This window comes from Salvelinus sp. IW2-2015, unplaced genomic scaffold (genome assembly GCF_002910315.2).
Source record: "Salvelinus sp. IW2-2015 unplaced genomic scaffold, ASM291031v2 Un_scaffold3693, whole genome shotgun sequence".
NCBI classification, from domain to species: Eukaryota; Metazoa; Chordata; class Actinopteri; order Salmoniformes; family Salmonidae; genus Salvelinus; species Salvelinus sp. IW2-2015.
The window spans coordinates 82,029-90,797 of NW_019944970.1; the positions used below are offsets into that span (position 1 = coordinate 82,029).

Consider the following 8,769-nt stretch of genomic DNA (forward strand, 5'->3'; position numbering starts at 1 on the left):
TTTAAAAAAAATACTAGACATTTATGGAAAGTAGTGAACAATTACAACTTCAGGAGAAAGTAGTTATTATTAAGGATGTACCTAATCAATCAGAGATTTGGACTAAAGTAATAAAATGTTTGGTCTAATGATATTCTATGTAAAATACTTCCTGTGGTCACCAGGACAGAGCTAGTCCGTCCCCCTCCACCCTGCCGGAGTCCCTGGGTCACAACTCTCCTGGTACACCTTACTGCTGGGTCTGAGAGGGTGTCTGTGCGGCTGGTGACTGCAGGAAAACACAGGGCAGAGTGGAACTGTGAGAGAAGGACACGAGGAGGGAGATGGAGATTTGATTTCATCAAGTAAGAACAATGGGGTGTGGATTAGACTAACATTCTGCTTAATTGATTTATAAACAGTAAACATCAGTTGCTAGTTAATTGTCGATTGAATTTCGTGAACGGAGGGTAGTGTACTAATAAACTGGCCACTGAGTGTTGATAGAAGAGCCAGGTAGTCTTGGTTTAGAGCATTGGGCACAAATTGAAAGCTTGCTGGTTTGGATCTCTGAGCCGACTAGGTGGAAAATCTGTCTGCCTTGAGTAAGGTACTTAAGCCTAATTGCTCCTGTAAGTCACTCTGGATAAGAGCGTCTGCTAAATATATAATATATTTTTTAATTGTTATAGTATTTGTTTATCGATCCTATTTCCAAAACCTAGTTATTCAATGTTTTTGTTTCACAGGGGACACCACTAACTGTCGTTCTCTCAGTGGGAGGGGCTTATCTGGGGAGCTTCAACCACTTCATGTTGCTGACAAGACAGAGAAGAGTCTCTCCAGATCAGAACATTCAAGAAACACCAGCAGAGACGTATAGGGAAGAAATCACCACTGTGCTCTGACTGTGGGAAGAGTTTACAAGCCAGAGTGGCTTCATTATTCACACGCAGAGAAACCATACTGCTGCTCACAGTGTGGGAGTGTTTCGCTGCTTCTAACACCTTCAAATTCTCATCTGAGAATTCATAAAGGGGAGAGGCCTTACCCTGCCTTGATTGTGGGAAAATATTTTTTATTTGGGAGCCCTAAACATACACCTGCGAACACACACAGGAGAGAAGCCTATAACTGTGATCAGTGTGGGAAAGAGCTTCAGTCAATCTGGGACTTATTCACACAAGCGAACACATACTGGAGGAAACCTTATAGCTGTGATCGGTGTGGGAAGAGATTTGCTCAGTCAAGAGAGCTGATAGACACTGCGAAACACACACAGGGGAGAAGCCTTATAGCTGTGATCAGTGTGGGAAGAGCTTTGCTCTTAAAAAGCCTAACTATACACCAGCGTATACCACAGGAGAAAGCCTTATAGCTGTGGTCAGTGTGGGAAAAGCTTCAATCAGTCAGGCAACCTGACAACACACAAGCTAACACACACTGGAGAGAAGCCTTACACCTGTGATCAGTGTGGGATGAGCTTTGCTCGAGCTTCCACTGAATAGACACAGCTAACAACACCTGGAGAGAAACCTTACAGCTGTGATCAGTGTGGGAAGAGCTTTGCTCTGTCAGATAAACGAACTATACACAGAGAACACACACTGGAGAGAAGCCTTATTGCTGTTATCATGGTGGAAAGAGTTTTGCTGTAGCTTCCACCTGATTAGACACTATCGAAAACACACTGGAGAGAAGCCTTATAGCTGTGATCAGTGTGGGAAAAGCTTTGCTGTAGCTTCCACCCTGAATACACACCAGCGAACACACACTGGAGAGAAGCCTTATAGCTGTGATCAGTGTGGGAAGAGCTTTGCTCGAGCTTCCACCTGATTAGACACCACCAGACACACACTGCAGAGAAACATTAGATAGATATGCAGTACAGGTAAGCTGTTGATAGCTGCGAACAAGCTATGATGGGTGTGTCAAAGATCAGTGGTTGGCTAGCTAGGGGCTTCTAAAAATGTACGTTAGCTAGAAAGCCACTGACACGTTGTGTGTAACGCACATTACCTTCCTTACAGGTAAAAGAAAAACAGCATAGGACAGCATAATGACTGACATTTCATTATTGACAAGTACTTTGTGAGCTAGCCAGCTGTAACGTTAATGCCGTTCGTGTAGTCAGACTTGCTAACTTTAGCCCAGCACTAGGGCAAGAGTAGTTAGTTAGCTAGCATGTCACCACGTAAAAAGTCTGACTACACGAATGTTGAGCTAATGTTAACTAACATAGCTAGCTGCTAAACATTAGCTAAATATCCAGCATAGTGGCTAGCTAACATGTCACCACTTGGAAAAGTGTGATTACACAAACAGTGAGCTAACATTAACTAGTTGGCTAACTAGCTCAAAAAGGACTTGTGGACTCATGTTTTTCCAATACAAACTACAAAAACGGTTTTGTTCCAGAGTTCTTCTGTTGTACATGATTAGTCAAATGACTGTGAAGTCAGTTAAACACGTCAGCAGGGATGGAAATTAAGCTATCAAGGCTAGTACTTTTCAGATTGGACTAGGAGAAAGGTGCCAAACTAGCCCGACACAGCAGTGAAATGCATTTACAACAACGAATGCCACAAGATTTAGGACCCAATGTTACCTGGCTAGTAGAATTGTGGTCTGCTGGCCAGTGACCAAAATCCTTAGTTTCATCCCTGCATGTCAGTTCTTTCAGAGATCCTCTTACAACTGTTGGTCCGTCTCAGTGACCTTGTGGCTGAGGGTTTAACTTGCCTCTTGAGAATCCTCTTGAGAATTAGAATCAGAAGTACAGTCATATAGCTCATTGCAAGACCTCACCTCTTCGGGCAAATAGTACTTTACACTGTCCTGATCATCTGCTCTGAACAAAAATATAAAARMKAACAATRTCAAAGATTTTACTGAGTTACAGTTCATGTAAAGAAATRAGTCATTTAAATAAATWKATTAYGCCCTAATCTATGGATTTCACATAACTGAGAATACAGATATGCATATGTTGGTCACAGATACCTTAAAAAAAACCTAGGGGAGTGGATGAGAAAAACAGTCAGCATCTGGTGTGACCAGCATTTGCCTCAGGCAGCATGACACATCTCCTTTGCATAGAGTTGATCAGGCTGTTCGTTGTGGCCTGTGGAATGTTGTCCCACTTAGGGCTGTGACATTTTGTCAGTCGGTTATTGTTATGCAGACTGCCAGTCTCACAGTTATTGACCATTAACATGGGCATGTTTAGCATCTCCAGGCCTCCACACATACAAGCTGCTGATTCACACCTTTGAAACAGCAACTTTTTTTTTTWAAGTCTAAAATCTATTTAATATACACCATCACAAAAAGTCCATGATTTATTTTAGTCAGGACTAACAAAACATTCTGATATGAAGAAAATGTATTTCAGAAGAACAGAATATGAGTTGGCCTGCTGTATATTATCTGGTTATGCTCCATGCCACAGTTTATTTAACCCTTATTTTACCAGGTAAGTTGACTGAGAACATATTCTCATTCACAGCAACGATCTGGGGAATAGTTACAGGGCAGAGGAGGGGGGATGAATGAGCCATTTGGAAGCTGGGGATGATTAGGTGACTGTGATGATATGAGGTCCAGATTGGGAATTTAGCCAGGACACCGGGGTTAACACCCCTATTCTTACAATAAGTGCCATGGGATATTTTAGTGACCAGATAGTCAGGACACCCGTTTAACGTCCAATCCGAAAGACAGCACCCTACACAGGGTAATGTCCCCAATCACTGCCCTGGGGCATTGGGATATTTTRTTTAACCAGAGGAAAGAGTGCATCCTAACTAGCCTTCCAACACCACTTCCAGCAGCATCTGGTCTCCCATCCAGGACCAATCCTGCTTAGCTTCWGYAGCCAGCCAGCAGTGGGATYCAGGCTGGTATGCTTCCTGCAAAGGCTGTAGGCTTGTTCATTTAGCTGACAAAATATGCTTATAAGGCCCATGTTGATATTTTATATTAAATTATTTTCATAGTAAGAAGAATATAATTGATCTTAGCTGAATAAAATAGGATATTTTTCCCATTCCGGAGCGAATATGAAGTGGCTTTGTTGAATGTAAAAGTGATCATTTGAAACCGGTCCTATACACTKGTTTTAGAGTTATTTGGCAACTTTAGTTGTAAATGATAAACCTTATGTTATGATTTCAAAGACATTCTATATGGGCTGCATGATGCGATTACAGCCTATTGATGATTTTGGGAAGTTACAAAAAAAAGCAGCTTGTGCTCAGGCTGCACAGCTGTTCTCACATCAAGTGATCAGATTTTCACCCATCAGACTATTCTCAATTTAATCTTGTCTTTACTAATGTGTCAAATTTTGTTCTGATTTAGAATGGTCCATTATCAAATGAACAGGGGCAGGGGAAAAAAAACATCTTTATGCACTTGAATAGCAAATGGTAGCAGCACACCGACCGGGTAGGCTACTTTTATTTTTGCAGAGCATGTGCAGCTGAGAAATAAATATAAACACATTTCACTCACATCAAACCACTGTTTGAGGAGCATGTGCTCTCTGCGCAACAGGTGATATTCCCCCCAAACTCTGTATGCCATGGTCTCTCAAACTGTTCTGCTGCAGCTACCCTGTGCTTATTTTGGAAACCAAGTGAAATCTGTTGGGAACATCAAGAAGGAAGAAGGCTCTCAGGAAAGAAATAAAGGAGAGAGAGGAGGAGATGGAAACATGGGGCTGAGATATTCTGTATAGCTACAGGGAATGTGTCATCCTATTAAATATGAATAGAAAAAAGTCCCTACTAGGCTATTTAAAACAAATTCACTATAATTGTAGGCTAACCGTCCTGCACTATCAATGAACCAACCGATCGCCTAAGTCTATAAGTTTTCTCACAGATGTTGGAATGTAGCATAAGGTAATCCGTTCATCTAGTATGCATAATAATACAATCCACACTCAAACACATGAGATCTTAAATGTTTTTTTTTACATTTATTTTTACGTTTTTCTGCTGTGCGTAATATGTGGTAGGCTAAGTATTGTAAAACGGCACAATCATCATTTTTATTCAGTTTTGGGGGGGTTTCGGCTTGGGCTCATAACTCTAATATGCATATAGATGTTTTGAAATAATCATCACCTTAAAGGCTGTCCATTTTGTTGTGTTAGGCGTTGAAACAACCTGCTGTTGAATTTCTTTCTTCAAATGTATTTTCACAGTGAAGTGAGTTTTAAAAGCATGATACTGTTTTGATGAGAAGTGTTTGACATCAAATGCAATTGAAAATCACATAGTGGCAGGTCCTACAGGCTCTAGTTTTTTCACACCTGGACTACTGTTTAGTAGGGACCTCGGAAAATTAAAATTGGCTCAGAACAGGGCAGCATGGCTAGCCCTTAGATGTACACGGAGAGCTAACATTAATATGCATGTCAATCTCTCATGGCTCAAAGTGGAGGAGAGATTGACTTCATCACTACTTGTTGTTGTAAGAAGTGTTGACAAGCTGAATGTACCGAGCTGTCTGTTTAACCTACTAGCACACAGCTCGGACACCCATGCATACCCCACTACACATGCCACCAAAGGTCTCTTCACAGTCCCCAAGATCAGAACAGACAATGGGAGTGGCACAGTACTACATAGAGCTTTGGCTACATGGAACTCTATTCCACATCAGGTAACTGATGCAGCAGTAGAATCAGATTAAAAAAAACAGATACAAATAAATCTTATGGAACAGCAGGGACTGTGAAGAGACAGGCACAGGCACAGACGCACATACACATTAACACGCACTATACACACACGTACACATTGTTTATGCATTGTAGATATGTGATAGCAGAGAAGTGGCCTGAGGGAACACACTTAATGTGTTGTGAAAAGTGGTATGAACTGTCAGTTAATATTTTTTAAATGTATTTAACTCCCCTAATGTTGCTTTACCCCAGGAAGAGTAGCTGCTGCCTTGGCAGGAACTAATGGGGATCCATAATAAATAAACCATGGAATGCCATCTAGCCATGAGCTCGTTTGAAAGACAATAACAAGAAATGTCTCTAATCTCATATTCAGCTGCCACCTTCCAGGAAACCACAGCCAGTCAGAGGCTGCAAGCTAGTTTAGTTGTTTTAAATAATACCTTAGGATTTGTGATTTTTATTGTATTTGCCAATTTTAAAAACAATACAACCACACGTGGACAACATGCATTTACAATCATTGACGACGTGATGCATCTAATAATTTACAGTTTAAATAGATTAATTACATATTGATTATACCAAAAATAGTCCACAGTTTGTCATTAATTTAACATACTATATATGAGGGAATACAAACAGTTATTTTCTAGCAATAAATTATACTCCCTAAACCGCCTCACCCACTTGAAAGAAAGTGTTGATGACGATGTACAGTAGGTGGCGGCACCTCTTAAACACCACAAGAGAAGCTGAAAAGCATCAACAGGAAGTTTTGTTACCTCTCTATCAGTTTTCAAACCAAATAAATTCCACAGGATCTTTCTGATGTAAAATTAGTCTCAATGAGACGTTTGTTTGTCACAATTTAAATCCAGTTTTTATATTAAAAAGGACGTTTGATTGCGCTGGTCTAGCTTTTCTTTATCTGAACGCGTGACAAAGAAAGTACTCGTAGCGTACACATTTACTTTCATGTTTTTTTATTTGAAGAAAGAATCGCTTCCAAGATGGATCGGGTAAGTGTGGTTGACTGTTATGAACAGTGTCCTTACTGTGTCTAGGTCTCGTTTCCTTTGATCTTCCACATCTATGCGTTCCATTTGAACGTCTAGACAAAATAAATCAGGTTGGTTATTTCAGCAAAGTAGCCTACTAGCCAATCGCACACATATTGATGATACAAGCAATGGTTAGCAGGTTAAGTCAGAAGCGGGGATAAATAATTAAGCATAGGCTACACCAGTGATGTATATAAACCCTGGATTGCTGATGATATGTGTTGGCCATTGAGAAGCTACACCAATGATGCATGCTACATCTCACTTTTGCAAAATTTTTCATATTTTTTAGTTCTATTCCATTATGTTGTAGTCGCGCTGAGTATGCATTGGTTGAACATTGGCTAATATGCATGCTCAATGATACATTTAAAATCTCCCTACCATCGTATCTAAGCCATTATGACACCAATGTCGATTAAATCTCGCAAATGAACTTGATTGGAGACACAACACACTCCCCACCTCATCGTGATCTGTCCAGCCGTTACGGAGTACCATATACCGGATTTCTAAAAGGGTCTTTAGCAATTGAGTTTTCAGAGTATTTTCTGCGCCCACATGTCTCAAGTCTAGAAGTCAGATTAAAACAAGCATATAGCTACCATAAAGTGACCATGTCATTTAAAAAATGTCGGATTGACTAAATTTGTAGGTGCAACAGATTTTATTACATTTTATAAATTATCGCTCTCACAAGCATAATTCTGTCCATTAGGAACCAACAATGAGCTCCTTTTTTGTAGCATTTGACAATGCTAACATATTTCAGCCGAATTTCAGAGTTCTATCTGAACGAGTCAGAAACTCTGTTGCTCTGCAACAACACAGCTGCTATTAGCTAATGTTAGCTTGCTTGTCCAAAGTCCAACAGCTAGCCTCTGTAAATAGCTAACAGCTGAAAGCTAGTTAGCTAGCTAATGAACAGGCAAAGAAATGTAGCTAGCTATATTTGTTTACGGAAGATTTGTTAAACAAATAACTTCAGCCATTAGCTTGCTAGAGTCATACAACAACAGCTGACCTGAACACAGAAGGTATCTAACGATAGCTAATTCACTTCCAAATGCCAGCCCTAAATATTTCCACAAAACATAGATGGCTAACTATATAATTTCAAAACCAACAACAAACTTTGTGGAAATTGTCACGATACTACCTTGCAATGCAATTTGGCTTTTACAACACTAGCTAGCTACTCTATAGTCGACGCTACGGTAAAATCTTGCCATATTTCACTGTCAGACAGGACACAACTCAAACTGTAGCCCCCCGACACATAAACTACTGCAGCATAAATACTGGAGGCTGAGACAGGAGGGGTCAGGAGACACCGATGATATCCAAATAGGCAGAATATAACCCCACCCACTTTGCCAAAGCACAGCCCCCACACCACTAGAGGGATATCTTCAACCACCAACTTACCATCCTAAGACAAGGCTGAGTATAGCCCACAAAGATCTCCGCCACGGCACAACCCAAGGGGGGGGGGGGCGCCAACCCAAGAAACTACAAGAAAAAAAAACGCCTGGTCAATTAATCATGATGGTCTTGCAAGTGTAAAAGCAAGCTTGCTTTCATATACACTGAACAACAATATAAACAAGAACATGTAAGAGTGTTGGTCCATCTTTCATGAGCTGACAAAAGATCCCAAAATGTTCCATATGCACAAAAAGCTTTATTCTCTTTTTTTTACAGAAATGTGTTTACATCTCGGTTAGTGAGCTTTTTTCCTTTACAAGATAATCCAACACTTGACAGGTGTGGCATATCAAGAAGTTGATATAAAAAGGCCACTCTAAAATGTGTGGTTTGTGTCACACAAAAACAATGCACATATGTTCCTAGTTTTGAGTGAGCATTGCAATTGGCATGCTGACTGCAAGAATGTCCACCAGCGCTGTTGGCAGAATGACTTTCTGTCTCTTATCCATGTCCTCCAACGTTGTTTTGGAGAATTTGGCAAGTACGTCCAACCAGGCCTGACAATCGCAGACCATGTGTATTGTGCGGGCGAGCGGTGTG

General features: G+C 40.6%; 1 pseudogene; it reads left to right on the forward strand.

The window, feature by feature from the left end:
* Positions 1-1,094: 1,094 nt before the first annotated feature.
* Positions 1,095-2,386, forward strand: LOC112076325 (zinc finger protein 180-like; annotated as a pseudogene).
* Positions 2,387-8,769: the final 6,383 nt, after the last annotated feature.